The following is a 19,899-nucleotide window of genomic DNA, read 5'->3' as shown; positions in this document are numbered from 1 at the left end:
ACCCTACTTGGTGGCAAGACCTGACCTGGATTGATGTGAGGCTATTTATAAATCTTTATTTAACCTACTTAGTATAAATATTTGTTTTGCTGCAGAAATATGAATTCCGATAATTATGAAGAGCCACCCTGACCGTGCTGCAGGCGTTACTTCATGTATAGTTTAGGCAATATATTACTTTTGTAAAATAGAAAGAATTCCGAATTCTGATGCTTACCAGGCCCCTTAAATTCCTGATAAGCGATTGTGAACCTGTGTTAATGCTTTCCTAAATGTCTGGCATTTGAAACTATGGCTATAAAAAATTTTTTTTTTCCTGGTAGCTAAAATTTCTTTTAAAGGATCTTTCCAGGAACATGCTCAACTGTAAGATCTGATTAAGATCAGGCACAGTGGGCCAAGCTGAGGAAGGCATGCGTGAGATGCCTTTCTAAAACCAAGCGAATGAATTGAAGTCTGCATGCTGAACCATGAGGCCACCCCTCCTCCACCTTCTTTTTCTGTTGGTTCCCACAGTGCCGGCAAGCTAGCATTATATGCCCCTTTTCCCCAGTCATGAGATTAGAGGACTCTCTGCATAAATTTAGCAGCCCAAGAGAAAAGGCCTGTAGATGTTGACATTTAGAGTTCTTCAAATAAAATGGACACATTGCTCTCAGTCTGCCCCTGGTAAGATCCACCCATCCAGCACCTCTGCCAATGCATAGGGAGCTTCCACTCAGCCTTCAGTGTCTCACTTCAAAATTTAAAAAGACAGCTAAGTATCATCGGATATTTGAGAAAAGTTTAAAACGTGAATAACAAAACCCAACAGGGATGAACAATAACAACAACTTAAAAAGAAACTCACAAGAAATAGAGACAATGTAGGGAGCAGAAGAAAACTTCACAAAAACTGTAATTATTAGTGTCATAGAGACAAGAGAAGATATCACATTAATAAAATAAAGACCGTGTGCAACAAAAGGAGTATTCAGAGAATAAGAAAGAGCTCCTGGAAATTAAAAGTAGGATAGCAGAAATAAATGAATCAGTAAAGGGTTTGGAATATAAAGTTGAAAAAATCTTATAGAAAGTCAAACAATAAAAGGCTATAAAATGAAATATAAGAAAGGGTCATTCTAAGACATTCAACATCTGGATAGCAGGACTTATAGAAAAAGAAAATAGAGACAGTGGAGGGGAATAATTATAAAAGAAATAATACAAGAAAAATTGTGAGAACCAAAGGATGTAGGCTTCTAGATTGAAAAACTCACTTGAGTGTCTAGGGCTATAAGTGAAAAAAGACACACACAAAAGCATATCATTGTGGGGGGGAAAAAGAAACCTAGACGAAAAGCTTATAGACACAAGAAAAGAATCAAAACAAACCTCAAACTGATTACAAATAAGAATAGAAATCTGATTGTATGGCAACACCAGAAACTGGAAGACAGTGGAGCCGTACCTTTAAAATTCTGAGAGGAATTTATTTCCAACTGAGAATTTATATCTAGACAAATTATTAATCAAATGTGAAGGTAGAATAATGTTGTTTTGGTGACGTAGTGGTTAAGTTCGTATGCTCTGCTTTGGTGGCCTGGGGTTCGCAGTTTTGGATCCTGGGCATGGACCTACATACCACTCATGAAGCCATGCTGTGGCAGCATCCCACATACAAAATACGGGAAGATTGGCACAGATGTTAGCTCAGGGCCAATCTTCCTCACCAAAAAAAAAAAGAAAGAATAATGTTGTTTTCAGATATGAGAAGTCTCAGCTATTTTACCTCCCTTACATCCTTTCTGAGGAAGTTACTATAGACATGTTCTTCCAAAATTAGGGAGTAAATTAAGACAGAAGAAACAGGTTCTTCCCTTAAGCCCAGAGAACAACCAGCTCAGGTTGGAGTAGGAGGACAGAGGGTTCCAGGAGGGAGAGCTTCAAGAAATTAAAAAAAGGAACTAGAGGCCAGCCCCCTAGCCGAGTAGTTAAGTTCACGTGCTCCGTTTTGGCGGCCCAGGGTTTCACCAGTTTGGATCCTTGGCGTGGACCTAGCACCGCTCATCAAGCTATGCTGAGGTGGAATCCCACATAGCACAACCAGAAGGACTTGCAATTAGAATATGCAACTACTTACTGGGGGGCTTTGGGGAGAAGAAGAAGAAGAAGAAGAAAAAAGAAGATTGGCAACAGATGTTAGCTCAGGTGCCAATCTTTGGGAAAAAAAAAGAACTATTGGAAAGTCGAAGGCTGAATTAGTGACAGGCACATAAAAAATTAAGCAAACAAACAAAAGAGGCAATCACGGACTCCAGAAATGATAACTAAGGAATATATGTGAAAGGAATTAATCATAACACACTATATGGCTCAGCCGTGAGCAATCATTTATCTGGTCATAATAAAGTAATTTCTAGGGGCCGGCCCTGTGGCCGAGTGGTTAAGTTCCCGCGCTTTGCTTGGCGGCCCAGGGTTTCCCTGGTTTGGATCCTGGGTGCGGACATAGCACCACTCGTCAGGCCATGCTGAGGTGGCGTCGCACATGCCACAACTAGAAGGATGCAGAACTGAAATATACAACTATGTGCTGGGGGGATTTGGGGAGAAAAAGGAGGGGAAAAAAAAGATCGGCAAGTTAGTTCAGGTGCCAATCTTTAAAAAAAAAAAGAAAAGTAATTTCTAGTGTTGACTTAATAAGAAATGGTATAACTATATTAGGAGAATGTGGGAAGTAGAAGAGGTATGTCGGATGGTGGTAAAAGAGCCAAATCCTCATTTTCTGTAGTAGGAAGTCCATGAAAAATATCGAACATTGAAGAAAAACAGCCATTTAAGCATGCTGTGTAGATACGCTCAAGTCACTCTAGAATTAGATGAGTTGCAAGTTATCGCATTGGGCAGCAGGGGGCAAGGAGGGGCAGGGCATATGGCAGTCACAGAAGAGCTTCTCTTACCTGGTTCTCTGAAAATAGATTCTTACATCATTTCTCTTGTTGTCAGAACTCGTGTGTTCAGTGCTCAATTCATCTTTAATTTCAGCTCTTTTATTGAAAGGGCTTGGCCTGGCTCTACCTTAATGCTGGAGGGAAGAAAGGCCTCAGGGAGACAGGCCACTGTGTGGAATTGTGGCTTGTCCCTTACCAGCTTTGTGCCTTAAGCTCGGTTTCCTTACCTGAAAATGGAGAAAACACTCCTTGCCTCATTGGATTGTGTGAGGAGTAAATAAATAACTTAGTACATAAAGTGCCCTGCACAAACTACCTGCTAAAAAAATTTAGAGAAAAATAATAATAAAGCAACACTGTGGTGTAGGACAGGAGCCCCATAATGTTGGGGCTGGACCCCACAGAGGAACCATCCAGAAGAGGGGAGAGCTCTGGGAGAGGAGGGGAGGGCAGAAGTAATCCAGGAAGTCTCCAGATTTTAGCAGAAGTTCTCATTGTATTTTGAGTGCAGCGTCTTCTGATCTGACTGCAGGGCTCAGCAAAGTTGTGGAGACCCAGATCCTGGGATGTTTTATGCACAAGGATCGATAAAAGCTCTTAGCTGATTTAGCTTCCATATCCAAAGACGATCAGCACAACTGCTCACACCCCAGATCATGTGGAATAATTGGTCGGGGTTATCTTTTACCCTAGGGCTCCTGTGTGCCTTGTGGTGATTGCTTATTTAAGCCAGGGACCTGGGGCCAGAGACTTACCCCTGTGACAGGCTAACCCATTCTCTGACTCACAACCAGCCCTTTAGTAATGGTCCGGGGGGTGCTGGGCCATGAAATTCTTAGGGTGTGTGTTCTTAGCTCATTTTATGGAACTTTTTGGGGTTCTTTGGTTCTTGGTGGGCTCTCTAAATCCTGGCTCTGGTCTGTGGTCCCTGCCTCACACATTATTCACCTGAAGGAAACTCTTGCTAGAGGTATGAGGGAGTTAATGAGGCCAAGGCAGCCTCTCATTTATCTGCTGTCTTCCTGATAATCATCTTCTGAAGCTTCTGGGTCTGACTGAGGGTGGAGGAGAAAGGGGATTAGCTGAGGAGCTGCCAGGTGGGGGACAATGCAGGCAGCATGAGGGCAGGAAGAGAGAAAGCAGAGAATAGGCTCCGAGCGCGAGGAAGGAGTTGAGCCAACCTTTGGCTGGTTAGGCCTGTGGAGAAAAGTAATGAAACTAAAATTTAGATGTCAAGCCAGTGACCCTTGTGGGATAGGAGGTAGGTCAGGGAGCAGGAGACACACAGATTACAGTGAGGTCATGAATTAAATGGGCACCGTATTAAAACTGCAAGAAAGCACGTGAGGATATAGGTGGCTCCGGAGCAAGGAGGATGCAAGGGGACCCTGTGATCAGCTGACTTGTAACACTGATAAGGTGATAGGAGGACTTAGTATGCATCTCTGTTATTATTTATTTCTCATGTTACTACAAAGTACAATTTATACTTGCAATCCAGGATTGGGACATTTAGTTGTCTTATCTGTCAAAAGCCCAGCCACAAACTTTGGAAGGAAGTTTAAAAAAAAAGGCTTTGAGCAGCCATCATGGATGTCCGGAGCCCTACCACGAAGCCGTCCTTGGGTGATGGGACAGACCCTCTGCTCTCACTCAGCTCCATTAGATTTCAGTGTGGCAGGGCTGGCTGGGACCCCAGAGCCTCGTTAATCAGGCTCTTCAGGGGTTTATTGGTGGGACTCCTGGGGAAGCTAACAGAAATAAAAAGTAGGAACTACAGATGAGCCTCACTGCCACTAGGAAGTCACCAAGTATCTGTTCTCTCTAGGGCTGCACAGTTTCCTGTCTGCCTCTCTCTGGGCCTCTGCTCTTCTCTTTGTAGGCCAACTTCCTCTCCTTCTGCAGGGCCCCACCATCCCATCACTTGATCTTGTGCATGGCATTTGCTTCTCATGGTGCCCCTACTATTTTTCCTTAAAGCTCCTGGGTCTACCACCAGCTGACTTTAGTCTTTTTTCATAGTTGCATTTTAAAAGTGTTTGATTGTTCCAACTCCCTTATTTATGGGTGAGTTGCTTTTAAGTCAAAGTTCCACTCTTTGTCCATCAGGGGAGTCCCAAGCGTGTGAGTGGGTGGGGAACAGGGTAGGCAGGTAGAATGACTTGCCTATTTTAGTAATGTTGGAAGTCTGCAAGCCATCTTCCAAAGGATTTAAAAAGCACTAATGGAACCCCACATTCCCATACTGGTCTGCAGATTGCTGTGGCTGGAGTGCAGGGTGCCTGGGGTGGAGTGGCAAGGGTCCTCAGGGTCTTTGCCTGGGTCACAGGGCCACAGAAATCTATTAAGTCTGTTTAGACAGATTTCTTGGTGAATTATCCATCTCCCACTGAAGGTTTGGCCTGACTAAAAGGAGGGATATGAGAGGCTGGCTAGAGAGAGATGGATAGTGGGGGCCTCCTTCCTGTTAAGGAGGCAGGTGAGTCTGCAGTCCGGTAGTCTTTCTACCCCCGGAGTACCTTGCTCCTGTTCCCTCGGGAATGCTCCTTACTGGCAGGCTCCCAGGCGGCCACCAGTTCAGCTGTGTTTACAGCTAGACATCTCTTCCTGGATTGGCCCACTTTCCCCACAGTGACTCTGGTTCCTGGTGTTTTGTTGGCATTAATTATAAAAAGCAGCAAAGTGCCCAGTTGCCGCAAGTGACTTTTTATTTTTCCATCTCACCTGATGCCTTTGTTGTTTGCACTGTTCTGCCCTGAATCTTTGTGAGACCTTGACATTTCCACCCCTTCCACCTTCAGCTTCAGTTTCATCTGATGTTAGTTCCTATCAGCATCTGCCCTCTCACGGGATGACTCTTGTTTGTCTTAGGATCTCAGAGTCTTTTCCTCCTGGACACCGTCCTTGTGTATTACCACTCCTTCTTTGTTCCACAGTGGATTTATCACTTTTTTCCTCACCAATTCTTACTCATGCACCCCCTAACCCCATGCTTGATTAGGGGACCTCATTTTATCATCATAGATCTGATCTTAGACTTGGGCTGAGCTGAGGGGGAGTGAGAAATGAAAACCCAGATTCCTGGAACTCCACACTCATTTCCACTAGAAAGGTTACACATGGTGACCAAGGATGTGGGTGAGGGAGGGACTAGGGGGCTGGGGAGAGGAGTGTTGGAGGAACGGGCACATTTCTCCATTGCTGGGAGGAGTTTAGATGGTACAGTAATCCTGGAGGTAGCCTGCCAAGACGGTTCAAAAGCCTGAGAAATTTGGAATCTCTTTGACCCAGCAGTTTGTCTTCTAAGACTGTGCATTAAGGAAATAACCAGGGATTTCACCAAAGATTTACTTTTAAGCACTATTTGTAACTAGCAAAAAAAGTTGGAAATGATTTAAATGTCCAGTCTTTGGGGGCAGGGTACAATTTATGCTACAGTCACGTAAGGACATCTTATGTAGCCATTAAAATGATGCTGCAGATGACTGCCGATGACACAGCTCTAAACCATGCCCAGCTTTATTTAATCTCTGTAAAATATCCAGATAATAAAATAAAACCAGGAAGGGTGTGTAATCTGTAGTTATCTTGGGTGGAGAAAAAACAGTTAACATTTTTCCGTCTTTTGACTTAATTATATTTTCTTAAATTTCTTTGGCACTAGGAAAAACAATAACTACTTTAAAAACAAATACTACCCACCCAGGCAGCTATAATAACTTTATGGGCTGGAAATTTAGGCTCAGTTAAAAATGCTCCCCAAATGAATTAGAAATTGAATTCACATTTGTAACATTATTATTATTATTTTTTTGCTGAGGAAGATTTGTGCTGAACTAACATCCATGCCAATCTTCCTCTATTTTTTAGTATGTGGGTTGCCAGAACAGCATGGCTGCTAACAGCAGTGTAGGTCTGTGCCCGGGAACCGAACCCAGACCACTGAAGCAGAGCATGCTGAACTTAACCACTAGGCTACCGGGGCTGACCCCACATTTGTAACATTATAAATGACATCCTGTAGATCAAAGGGAGACTGTGAGCAAGTTTGATGTATTTGTTGATTGAAATCAGTGGTCCACAAGCCTTATCTAAACAGAAGACTTGGGGCTGGAATGGTAGTTTTCTTATTCCTGCTTTTATTATGAGCAAAAGCAAGTGGCACAAGGATTCAGTGACTACAGTAGTTTGCTTTGCTTAATCCACAGCTCACTCTGAAATTGCCCAGGAGTAGGTCTGGGTGAACAGACGGCTAGGTTGAGCCCTGGGAAGGAGGCTGGCTCCTTCAGGTGAGGGGTGTAGTTCCAGAGGCTCTGAAGTGGCAGGAGTGACCGGGGCTGGGAGTGGGAGGAGCAAGGGTGCACAGCCTCCTGCCTGGATCGACATTTGTGTCTCTGGTGCTCAACCCGTAACTTTGCTTTGTTTTTTTTACCCCTGCAGGCAGGGTAGAGCCCGCTGTGCAGAGCTCTGTGGTGAGCAGCCCAGAGAAGAAGCAGGGAAGCCATGGAGCCCAGCTGAAATGAACTGGCCTCCCTGAGCCTTCTCAAGCCCTGGTCTGTCCAGCGCTGAGGTAAGACCCCTGGAATCCCAGCTTGGGGACAGAGAGAGCAGAATGCCTCGTGTGGTGAGGTGGTGTACACCTCCTCTAAGGCTTAGGAAAGAAGGAGCAGTTGTTTCTGGTTCAACCCACCGGGAGACAAGGCCATTTGGTGGCCAAAGAGGCTTTGAGTTTTCTGAGCTGGTCTGTTGGAATCTTAATTGGGAGTTGTATTTTCTTAGTTGCTTGTGAAATGTGATCTCCAAAGGGAATAAGTTTCTCCTCCAGGTAAGACTGCACCAGATTCAGGTGAATGCATAACTTAGGTGTGCCTGCTCTGTTCTGCAAGGGAAGTCGAGCTGTTGGGAAACACACTCTCTCTCCCTCTCTCCCTTCAACCAAAGGAGACAGTGACAGAAATTATGTGACGAGGTTATTGCAAAACATTCCACTAAGCTCACTAAAAAGACTTTCCTTACCTAGATATGTTCTGATTTTAAAGGTAGTATGTGTTCCTACGACATTTGAGATAATATTGATGTGGAAGAAAACAAAACATGTTTGAAATCCTACCCCTGTTAACAATCGTTCAGGTAGTTCTCATTAACATTGCTCTTGAATCTTCCACAGCACATGGACTTCTCTAGCATGCGACGAGAGAGGTGAGGCAGAAAGAACACTCAAATAGGAGCCACAAGAACTTGCCTCTAGTCTGGAGGTTTTTCAGAGCCGGTTTTCAAATAGGAATTTTGCAAACTGGCTTTTAAAGATTGTTGGCAGCTTGAAATTGGCCATGGTGGGAAAATTTGCACTATGGAAATTAACCATTGCTGCAAACCAGGGCTTGTTTATTTGGAAGGATCAGATTACCAGCACACCACCTGTCCAGGTGCTTGCTCCACCACCAACAGGCTGGGGGGGTTGGGGTAAGTCACTTCACTTGTGCATCCTTCTGCTTCCTCTTCTGTGATCAGTACGTGCTCTATAAGCATTAGTTGAATGAATGAATGAATGAGATTTCCGTCCTTATCTTACATAAGATGGTTGTAAGGGTCCTGTAAGACAGTGACGACGAAATGTTTTGCATACTGTGAGGCTTCCTGCCCCCGTAGGAGGTTTAGTTGATTGGGAAACCTTTGGTTTATTGACAGAGAGAAGTCAGCTGGCTTCTTGGCGAGTCTGTGAATTACTGACACCCTTTGATAAAGGCAGATGAAAACTCTCCATTTACAGACTGACATCTGGGGCAAATTTCCTTCCTGGAATAATCAAGAAGTTAGAGCAGTGTGAAAAGAAAGCCCCAGTGCTGCTAGATGTAAGAGCCAGGACTGAAATGAGAGCTTTTGACTCATGAGCTTTAAGGGGTGGTGATGGTGGGGCGGGTGTCGAGGGGTGAGAGAGGGGAGGAGGAGGAGAAGGGGCACTTCCTGCCAAATGTGAAATTTAAACAAAAGCCTTTTTCTTCAAGGCCCTGCTGTCAGCAGATTAGAGCTAATTAAATTAGCGGAATGGAGCTGCAGCCTCTGCCCTTCACCCTCTACTTTCTGAACCTCTTGGCCCCCTCTCCGCACCTCCTTCCTGTATCCTGAAGGAGGGGATGGGCGCAGGTGGGGCATCAGTTAAGCACCAGTTTATCTTTGTAGAATTGTAGTTCAGAAAATTATAAAGGTGGCGAGGACTATAGAAGCCATCTGGTCTCACACCCTTATCTTAAGAAGTCAGGTCGCATAGCTGTCTGAAGTGTATTATGTGCTCCTAGGGAGGCTGGCAACCAGGCTAGGGGCCATAGAACACTGCTCCTGAGCCCACCTGATCACTGAGCCCTTGCGTGGGACTGGCAAGGGGACTTGGTAGATGGTTCCCAGGTGCTAGCCCTGCCTATACCCATCTCAGCCGCTCCCCTGTATCTGCTGCCGCAGCCCCAGGACTCTTCATGAGTACACTTCATGAGTGCTTCTGTGGTGTGCTTGGAATTAAGCCCTCTTGCTCCTCTGGGGTTTGGCCTTCCAGGTAAGTGAAACCAGCTGAGAAGTTCTTCCCTGAGGACCTTTATGTGTATGTATGAGGAAGGGAAGGGAAGGGTGTTGACTGAGCTCAGGAGGGCTCCAGGTACTATGCTTTGTGCTCTATTTGTATGAGCTCATTTAATTCTGCCACGACCTAACAACGTAGGTATTTCTATCCCCATGTGGCAGATGTGGAAATTGAGTCTTGCAGAGGTTCAGAGACTTGCCCAAGATTTCACAGCTCACAAGCAACAGGGATGTAAGCTACGCTTGCCTGTGACTGCCACAGCTTCTGAAAGTTAGTGAATGCTCTTTACAGCAGTACTTGCCTACGTGGGCAGGAGTTCCCAAATCCAGTTCCGACAAGCAGGGTCCCTTCCCTCGGGGAACATCTTTCCAACTCTGAAGCTATGAGAACAGCTGCAGCTCAAAGTGCTTGGAGTTTTACAAAAGACCGCACTGTTCCTTGCAAATCACAAGGGCTCTTCCTTGTATAGTAAGATAGCATCAGAGCTGGGAGCATCCATTAAAGTTCTTTAACGTCGTCCCCTCATTCATGTGACACCCCAGGAGGCGAAGTGGCGTGCTGGTGGCTCCCGGTCTCTCAGCCAGAGCTGGGGTCTTCCCAGTCTCTTGACTCTCAGAGCTCCTTCCAGGGGGACATACTGAGAGGGATGTTTGGTTTTCCTTCCTGTTTGGGTAAGAGATTATTTCTCTGGCAAGAGGGATTTAATTCAATCCCAAAGATATGCACTGAAAGCCTACTGTGTGCCCACCCAAATATCCTGGCTTGTTTGGACAAGAGATTCTGGCCCAGCCTTGGGCATACAGGTGTGACAACGGACACAGGGAGGAGCTCCTCTGCGTCAAGACTGTATATGACATACATTTGCCTGCAACCACTCATCTCCAGCCTTTCCTGCAAGAATTCTAAAGGGTGAAATTATGTCTCAAATTGCCCTGTGTGTCTCAGGGTTCTCAGACTTTTCGAAATAGAGTTTTAAGTGCTCAACCTGCTAACTGGGGAACAAAGAAACAAATAGTGGGTCAGAGGAAGATCCTTGTAGAGGCTGGGGCTGAGGAGAGGAGGCAGAGTGGCAGAGGGAGCAATTTGAGTTGGTGCTGCCAGGTGGGGGAGGTGTCCTTGCCTGCAGAGTTGGAGTCGATGGGGGAGCTGAGTGTCCAGGTTCATGGATAATCAAGAGTCCCTTTCATCTGTGGCAGCTTCTTAATGAGAAAAATCTCACTTCAGGGGGCTCAGAATGTGAATCAGGGCTGAAAGAGTTCCTTGGAGAGCTTGTTGGTTGGCTTTCACATCCTGCATCTGAGGAAATGGAAGCTCAGAAAAGGGTAAGGTCTTGCTTATGACACAAGTGGAACTGGAGTCTCTTTCCTAAATGTCTAGTCAGTGTCCTTCACATCAAACCCTCTGGCTGCAGAGGGAAGAATGTCCTGGGGAGCAGGTACAGCCCTCTTCCTGCCTGAGCCTGTCTGGTCTAGTGCCTGGGATGGGCTGGGTTTGACTGTTGGAGGAATTTATGGTCATGGCACCCTGGAAGGGAGAGGTCCAGAGGTCCCTTGGCTTCTCAATGATGCCAGCCTCTCACCCTCCTTCTTTCAGATACTTCCTAGAGGTCTGGCTCAGGCCAGGGGCTATCACCTGTGACTTCATGCTGGGAATTTGCCATTGTTGGAAGGCATCACAATACAGAGAAAGTGCCCCAGCTTTGGAGATACTTGACCTGGGCTTAAGCTTGGCTTGACCATAGCTGCTTGACTGCCTGGCCTTTCTGACCCAGTTCCCTTATCTGTAAAATGGGTTGAATAATATTTACCTTGAGCGAAGATTAATAATTATTTATATAACATTCCTCCCATAAAGTAGATGTCTGTTAAGTGGTACCCACTATTATTATTTTTTTTTGCTCCTGAAACATTATGTATATTTATTATTTGAAATGAATTTTGATCTTTCTAGTCTACCTTTTTCATTAACTTTTAAAACTTTTTGTTGAGTTCATAATAGTTTAGATCATTGTGAAATTTTAGTTGTATATTATTTCTTGTCCGTCACCATGTAAGTTCTCCCCTTTTCCCCCGTGCCCACCCCTCATCCCCTTCCCCTAGTAACCACTGAACTGTTTTCTTTGTCCATGTGTTTGTTTATATTCTACATATGAGTGAAATCATATTGTGTTTGTCTTTCTCAGTCTGGCTTATTTCGCTTAGCATAGTTCCCATCAGGTCCTTCCATGTTGTTGGAAATGGGATGAATTTATCTTTTTTATGGCTGAGTAGTATTCCATTGAATATATACACCACATCTTCTTTATCTAATCATCAGTCGACAGGCACTTGGATTGCTTCCATGTCTTGGCTATTGTGAATAGTGCTGATATGAACATAGGGGTGCATATGTTACTTTGGATTGTTGATTTCAACTTGTTTCGGTAGACACCCAGTAGTGCGATAGCTGGGTCATATGATAGTTCCATTTTTAGTTTTTTGAGGAATCTCCATACTGTTTTCCATAGTGGCTGCACCAGTTTGCATTCCCACCAGCATTGTATGAGGGTTCCCTTTTCTCCAACCTCTCCAACATTTGTTGTTTTCAGTCTTAGCGATTATAGCCATTTTAACAAGCGTAAGGTGGTATCTTAGTGTAGTTTTGATTTGCATTTCCATGATTATTAGTGATGTTGAACATCTTTTCATGTGCTTACTGGCCATCTGTATCTTCTTTGGAAAAATGTGTGTTCATATCCTCCACCTATTTTTTGGTTGGGCCTTTTGTTCTTTTGTTGTTCAGTTGTGAGTTCCTTATATATTATGGAGATTAATCCCTTGTCAGATATATGATTTGCAAATATTTTCTCTCACTTGGTGGGTTGTCTTTTTGTTTTGAGCCTAGTTTCTTTTGCCTTGCAGAAGCTCTTTAGTCTGATGAACTCCCACTTGTTTATTTTTTCTTTTGTTTCCCTTTTCTGAGAAGACATGATATTTGAAAAGATTCTTTTAAATTCGATGTCAGAGTGTACTACCCATGTTATCTTCCAGGAGTTTTATGGTTTCAGGACTTATCTTCAAGTCTTTGATCCATTTTGAGTTTATTTTTGTGTATGGCATGAGATAATGGTCTACTTTCATTCTTTTGCATGCGGTTGTCCAGATTTCTCAACGCCATTTTTTGAAGAGACTATCTTTTCTCCATTGTATGTTCTTGGCACCTTTATCAAAGATTAGCTGTCTGTAGATGTGCAGTTTTATTTCTGGGCTTTCAGTTCTGTTCCACTGATCTTTGTGCCTGTTTTTGTATCAGTACCATGCTGTTTTGATCACTATGGCTTTGTAGTTCATTTTGAAGTCAGGGATTGTGATGCCTCCAGCTTAGTTCTTTTTTCTCACTATTGCTTTAGCAGTTCAGGGTCTTTGGTTGCCCCATATGAATTTTAGGGTTCTTTGTTCTATTTCCGTGAAGAATGTCATTGGGATTCTGATTGGGATTGCATTGAATCTGTAGATTGCTTTGGGTAGTATGGACATTTTAACTGTGTTTATTCTTCCAATCCATGTTCTTGGAATCTCTTTCCATCTCTTTATGTCATCATCTATTTCTTTCAATAATGTCTTATAGTTTTCATTGTATAAGTCTTTGACCTCCTTGGTTAAATTTATTCCTAGATATTTTATTCTTTTTGTTGTGATTGTAAATGGAATTGTGTCCTTGAGTTCTCTTTCTGTAAGTTTGTTATTAGAGTATAGAAGTGCAACTGATTTTTGTTAGTTAATTTTGTACCCTGCAACTTTACTGTAGTTGTTAATTATTTCTAATAGTTTTCTGATGGTTTCTTTAGGGTTTTGTATATGTAAGATCATGTTGTCTGCAAACAGCAAGAGTTTCACTTCTTTACTCCCTATTTGCATTCCTTTTATTCCTTTCTCTTGCCTAATTGCTCTGGCCAAAACCTCCAGTACTATGTTGAATAAGAGAGGTAATAGTGGGCATCCTTGTCTTGTTCCTGTTCTCAGAGGGATGGCATTCAGTTTTTCCCCATTGAGTATGTTTACTGTGGGTTTGTCATATATGGCCTTTATTATGTTGAGGTAATTTCCTTCTATCCCCATTTTGTTAAGAATTTTTACCCTAAATGGCTGTTGGATCTTGTCAAATGCTTTCTCTGTGTCTATTGAGATGATCATGTGGTTTTTATTCCTCATTTTGTTATTGTGGTGTGTCACAGTGATTGATTTGCAGATGTTGAACCATGCTGGTGTCCCTGGTAGAAATTCCACTTGATTATGATGTATGATTTTTTTGATGTTTTGCTATATTCAGGTTGCCAATATTTTGTTGAGGATTTTTGCATCTATGTTTGTTTGTTTGTTTTTGTTTTTAGTAATGATATTTTTGTTATAGAATAATTTTGCAAGTATGTCTTATTTTTCTAACTTTACACTTCATATATATTTGAATTAATATTAAAAGACTCAATTTGAGATTATTAAAAAAATAGCCAAGTATTGTCTCATAGTAACATTCTTTTGTTCTTTGAATGGTGGAGAGGTTGAAGCAGTAAGTGATTTATACATACTTAGAACAGTGCCTCCCAAACTTTGATATGCATATGAATCACTTGGGAATTTTGTTAAAAGGCAGTATGTGATTCTTTATGTTTGGGGTGGGGCCTGAGAGTCTGCATTTCTTTCTTTTTTATTGCAGTAACATTGGATTATAACATTATATAGCTTTCAGATGTGCATCATAATATATTTCGAATTCTGTGTAGATTACATCATGTTCACCACCCAAAAACTACTTATAGTGCATCCCCTCACAGGTGAGCCTAATCACCCCTTTTGCCCTCCCTCCTCACCCTTCCCCTCTGGTAACCACCAATCCAATCTCCATTGCTATGTGTTTGTTTGTTGTTGTTTTTATCTTCTACTTATGGGTGAGATCATATGGTATTTGACTCTGACTTATTTCACTTAGCATAATACCCTCAAGTTCCATCCATGTTGTCACAAATGGTCGGATTTCATCATTTCTTATGGCTGAGTAGTATTCCATTATGTGTATATACCACATCTTCTTTATCCGTTCGTCCCTTGGTGGGCACCTAGGTTGCTTCCAAGTCTTGGCTATTGTGAATGATGCTGCAGTGAACATAGGGGTGCATGTATCTTTATGCATTTGTGTTTTCAAGTTCTTTGGATAAATACCCAGCAGTGGAATACCTGGATCATTTGGTAGATCTATTCTTAATTTTCTGAGGATACTCCATACTGCTTTCCATAGTGGTTGCACCAGTTTGCACTGCCACCAGCAGTGTATGAGGGTTCCCTTCTCTCCACATCCTCTCCAGCATTTGTTGTTTCCTGTCTTGTTAATTATAGCCATTCTGACTGGAGTGAGGTGATACCTCATTGTAGTTTTGATTTGCATTTCCCTGATAGCTAATGATGTTGAGCATCTTTTCATATGCCTGTTGGCCATTTGTATATCTTCTTTGGAGAAATCTCTGTTCAGATCCTTTGCCCATTTTTTAATTGTGTTGTTGGTGTTTTTGTTGTTGAGCTGTATGAGTTCTTTGTATATTTTGGATATTAACCCCTTATCTGATATACGGTTTGCAAATATCTTTTCCCATTTTGTTGATAGTTTCCTTTGCTGTGCAGAAGCTTTTTAGTTTGATGTCATTTGTTCATTTTTTCTTTTGTTTCCCTTGCCCAGTCAGACATGGTACTTGAAAATATGCTGCTAAGACTGATGTCAAGCAGCGTACTGGCTATGTTTTCTTCTAGAAGTTTCATGGTTTTGGGTCTTACATTCAAGTCTTTAATCCATTTTGAGTTGATTTTTGTACATGGTGTAAGGTCATGGCCTACTTTCATTCTTTTGCATGTGGCTGTCCAGTTTTCCCAACACCATTTATTGAAGAGACTCTCCTTTCTCCATTGTATACTCTTGGCTCCCTTGTCAAATATTAGCTGTCCATAGATGTGTAGGTTTATTTCCGGGCTCTCAATTCTGTTCCATTGGTCTGTGTGTCTGTTTTTGTCACCGTACCATGCTGTTTTGTTTACCATGGCTTTGTAGTATATTTTGAAATCAGGGAGTATGATACCTCCAGCTTTGTTCTTTTTTCTCAGGAATCCTTTGGCTATTTGGGGACTTTTGTTGTTCCATTTGCATCTATGTTCATCAGCAATATTGGCCTATAGTTTTCCTTTTTTGTGTTGCCCTTGTCAGACTTTGGTATCAGAGTGATGTTGGCCTCATAGGATGTGTGGATGTGTTAGGAAGCATTCCATGTTCCCTAATTTTTTGGAATAGCTTGAGAAGGATAGATATTAAACCTTCTCTGAAAGGTTGGCAGAATTCTCCAGGGAAGCCGTCTGGTCCTGGGCTTTTATTTTTTGGGGTGCTTTTGATTACTGTTTCAATCTCTTTCCTTGTGATTGGTTTATTCAGATTATCTGTTTCTTCTTGATTCAGCTTTGGGAGATTGTAAGAGTCTAAGAATTTAACCATTTCCTCTAGATTGTCCATTTTGTTGGCATATAGCTTTCGTAGTATTCTCTTATAATCCTTTGTATTTCTGTGATATCTGTTGTTATTTCTCCTCTTTCACTTCTAATTTTATTTATCTGAGCTTTCTCTTTTTTTTTCTTTGTAAGTCTGTCTAGGGGTCTGTCAATTTTGTTTATCCTCTCAAAGAATCAGCTCTTTGTTTTGCTGATCCTTTCTACTACCTTTTTTTGTTTCAATTGCATTTATTTCTGCTCTGCTTTTTATTATTTCTCTCCTGCTGACTTTGGGCTTCATTTGTTCTTCTTTTTCTAATTCACCTAGGTGTAGTTTGAGATCACCTATTTGGGATTTTTCTTGTTAAGGTGAGCCTGTATTGCAATGAATTTCCCTCTTAGTACTGCTTTTGCTGCATTCCATATGAGTTGGTATGGTACATTTTCATTTTCATTTGTCTCTAGATGTTTTTTGATTTCTCCTTTAATTTCTTCAATGATCCATTTGTTGTTCACTAGCATGTCGTTTAGTCTCCACATCTTTGTCCCTTTCTCAGCTTTTTTCTTGTAATTAATTTCTAGCTTTATAGCATTGTGATTGGAAAAGATGCTTGTTTTATCATTTCAATCTTTAATTTATTGAGGCTTGCCTTGTTTCCCAACATATGGTCTATCTTTGACAATGTTCCATGTGCACTTGGGAAGAACGTATATTCTGCTGTTTTTGGATGGAGTGTTCTGTATATGTCTATTGGGTCCAACTAGTCTGGCTTTTCATTTAATTACACTGTTTCCTTGTTGATTTTCTGTCTGGATGATTTACCCATTGATGTGAGTGGAGTGTTGAGGTCCCCTACTATTACTGTGTTATTTTGAATATCTCCTTTTAGGTTTGTTAATAGTTGCTTTATGTACTTTGGTGCTCCTGTGTTGGATGCCTAGATATTTATAAGTGTTACATCTTCTTGCCAGAGTGTCCCTTTGATCATTATATACTGCCCCTCTTTGTCTCTCTTGTCTTATCTTAAAGTCTACTTTGTCTGATATAAGTATTGTGACACCTGCTTTCTTTTGTTTGCCATTAGTATCATCTTCCATCCCTTCACTCTGAGCCTGTGTTTGTCGTTGGAGCTGAGATGGGTTTCCTGGAGGCAGCATATTGTTGGGTCTTGTTCTTTAATCTATCTCACCACTCTGTGTCTTTTTATTGGAGAATTCAATCCATTTACATTTAGGGTGATTATCAATATATGAGGGTTTAACGCTGCCATTTTATCACTTGTTTTCTAGTTCTCCTGCATTTCCTTTGTTTCTTGTCCCATGTGTTTTGGTCTACCAATTGAGTTACGTAGTTTTTTATGTTGGTTTCTTTGTTTTCTCCTTATTTATTATGTGTGTCTTCATTTTTTTTTTGTTTAATGGTTACCATGGGGTTTGTATGCAAAATCTTGTAGATAAGATAGTACACTTTCTGATGGCCTCTTATTTCCTTAGACTAACTGATTTAGACCCTTTCCTCTTCCCCTCCTTTGTTGTTTTGGTCACATCTCATTCCATCCTGTGTTGTGAGTTTGTGGTTAAAAGGACAAGATTATCTTTGTTTTTGTTGTTTTCCTTCCCTTTATCTTTAATGTTATACTTGAGTATTTGCTAACTTGTTCTACTGTATAGCTACAATTTTCTGATTTTTCTACCTCTTTATCACCTTACTCCATGCTTTGTAACCCCTTACTCCCTTTTTTTACCCCCCAGGTATGAGGGCTTTCTTGAGGATTTCTTGTAGGGTGTGACTCATGGATATGAACTCCCTTAGCTTTTGTTTATCTGGGAAAGCTTTTAGTTTTCCATCATATCTGAAGGATATTTTGAATGGATAGAGTATTCTTGGCTGAAAGTTTTTGTCCTTCAAAAATTTGAATATGTAACTCCAGTCTCTCCTAGCCTGTAAGGTTTCTGCAGAGAAATCTGCTGAAAGCCTGATAGGGGTTCCTTTGTAAGTTATTTTCTTCTGCCTTGCTGCCTTTAGTATTTTTTCTTTGTCGTTTACTTTTGCCAGTTTCACTACTATATGCTTTGCAGTAGGTCTTTCTACACTGACATTTTTAGGAGATCTGGTAGCTTCTTTCACATTGATTTCCATCTCTTTCCCCAGGTTTGGGAAGTTCTCTGCTATTATTTCTTTGAACAAGCTTTCTGCTCCATTCTCCTCTTCTTCCTCTTGAATACCTATAATTTCTACGTTGCATTTCCTAATTGAGTCAGATATTTCTCAGAGACTTTCTTCATTTCTTTTTAGTCTTACTTCTTTCTCCTCCTCTATCTGGAGTGTTTCAATATGTCTGTCCTTGCTTATGCTGATTTACTCCTCTATTCAAGCATTCAGGGAATCCATATTTTGTTTTGTCTCATCCACTGTGTCTTTCATCTCTAATATTTCCAATTGGTTCTTCTTTGTAGTTTCAATCTCTTTTGTGAAGTAGCTCCTGATCTCATTGAATTGTTTCTCTACATTCTCTTTTAACTTGTTGAGATTTTTGATGATACCTATTTTAAATTCTCTGTCATTTAGATTACATATTTCTCTGTCTTCAGGACTGATTTCTAGGTACTTGTCATTTCTCTCTGGTCTGGAGATTTAATATAATTTTTGATACTGCTAGAGGGCATGGCTCTGTTTTTCTGCATTCTTTTATTATTGATTGCTGTTACTACCTATCACCACTGGGTGGGGGAAAGAGCTGCATATTCTGAGCCCCTGTGTTCCACCAAGATCCTAGGTGCTGGAGCTAGCGCTGACGAGTGGGGGAAAAGGGCACTTTCTTCTGCATGCTCTGATGGGCTGGCTCGCTCTGCCCTCGCTGTCTGTTCTCCTGGAGTGTTGGCTTGATGAAGTCACCCCCACAATAGCTTCTACCTCAGTAGGGGGCTTCCCCCTAGGCTGTGAGGGACCCTGGGGATCGTTGATGTTCCTGCTAATGGGGGGTCCCTCCCCACTTCCTTCCCTCTTGGAGGCCACGTGCAGTCCCAGATTGCAATCTTTTGAGTGGGGAGTGAAGTTTTCTCTTACCCTATCCCACCTTCTCCGAGGGGGGCTCCTGCCTCTCCACCCTCTAATGTATGGCTGCGTGGGTCTCTCAGATGTTTTTTCTGTTGCATAGATGTCCTCTCTTGGAGTATGAATGTCTTTTTCATTGTATCATGGAGGGGAGAGATCACTGGTAGAGCTCACTCCGCCATATCTTCCAACTTTGAGGTATAATTGACAGACAAAAATCTGCACGTATTTAAATTGCACAATTTGATGAGTTTTGACTTATTTATACGCTCATGGAATGCCCCCCCGCTGTCAAGTTAATGAACATAATTATTACACTCCAAAGTTTCCTCCTTCACCTTATCCCTCTCTCCTGCTTCTCTCTATGCCCTTCCCCCATTCCCAGGCAACCACTAATCTGCTTTCTATCACTATAGCTTAGTTTGCATTTTCTAGAACTTTCCATAAATAATATGATACAGCATGTGCTCTTCTTACATTAGCGTAATTATTTTGGTATTTGTGTGTATCAATAGTTCATTCCTTTATTGCTGAATAGTGTCCCATTGTATGGAAAGACCACAATTTATTTATCCATTCATCTGTAGCCAGACGTTTGGGTTATTTCCAATTTTTGGCTATTAAAATAAAGCCACTATAAGCATTTGTGAAAAAATGTTTGTGGGGACATATGCATTCTTTTCTCTTGGGTAAATCCCTAGGAGTAGAATGACTGGGTTATATAGTAGGTATATGTGTAACTTTTTAAGCTACCACCTGTTTTCTAGAGTGATTGTACCATTTTCCATTGCCACCAGCAGTGTGTGAGAGTTCCAGGTGCCCCACTTCTTTGCCAACACTTGA

At 41.9% G+C, this 19,899-nt stretch overlaps 1 protein-coding gene across 3 annotated transcripts in view; it reads left to right on the top strand.

The window, feature by feature from the left end:
* ST6GAL1 (ST6 beta-galactoside alpha-2,6-sialyltransferase 1) overlaps positions 1 to 19,899 on the top strand; it is a 112,807-nt gene that overhangs the window by 18,303 nt on the left and 74,605 nt on the right. For all 3 annotated transcript variants that reach the window (XM_046658210.1, XM_046658211.1, XM_046658212.1), the window contains one exon: positions 7,371 to 7,500. The gene's annotated coding sequence lies outside the window, so the exon portion shown is untranslated. The remainder of the gene's footprint in view (positions 1 to 7,370; positions 7,501 to 19,899) is intronic.

The sequence above is a fragment of the Equus quagga genome, chromosome 4 (assembly GCF_021613505.1).
Source record: "Equus quagga isolate Etosha38 chromosome 4, UCLA_HA_Equagga_1.0, whole genome shotgun sequence".
Lineage (NCBI taxonomy): Eukaryota > Metazoa > Chordata > Mammalia > Perissodactyla > Equidae > Equus > Equus quagga.
The sequence above is the reverse complement of the archived record's forward strand: the minus strand, read 5'-3'. Positions and strand labels throughout refer to the sequence as shown.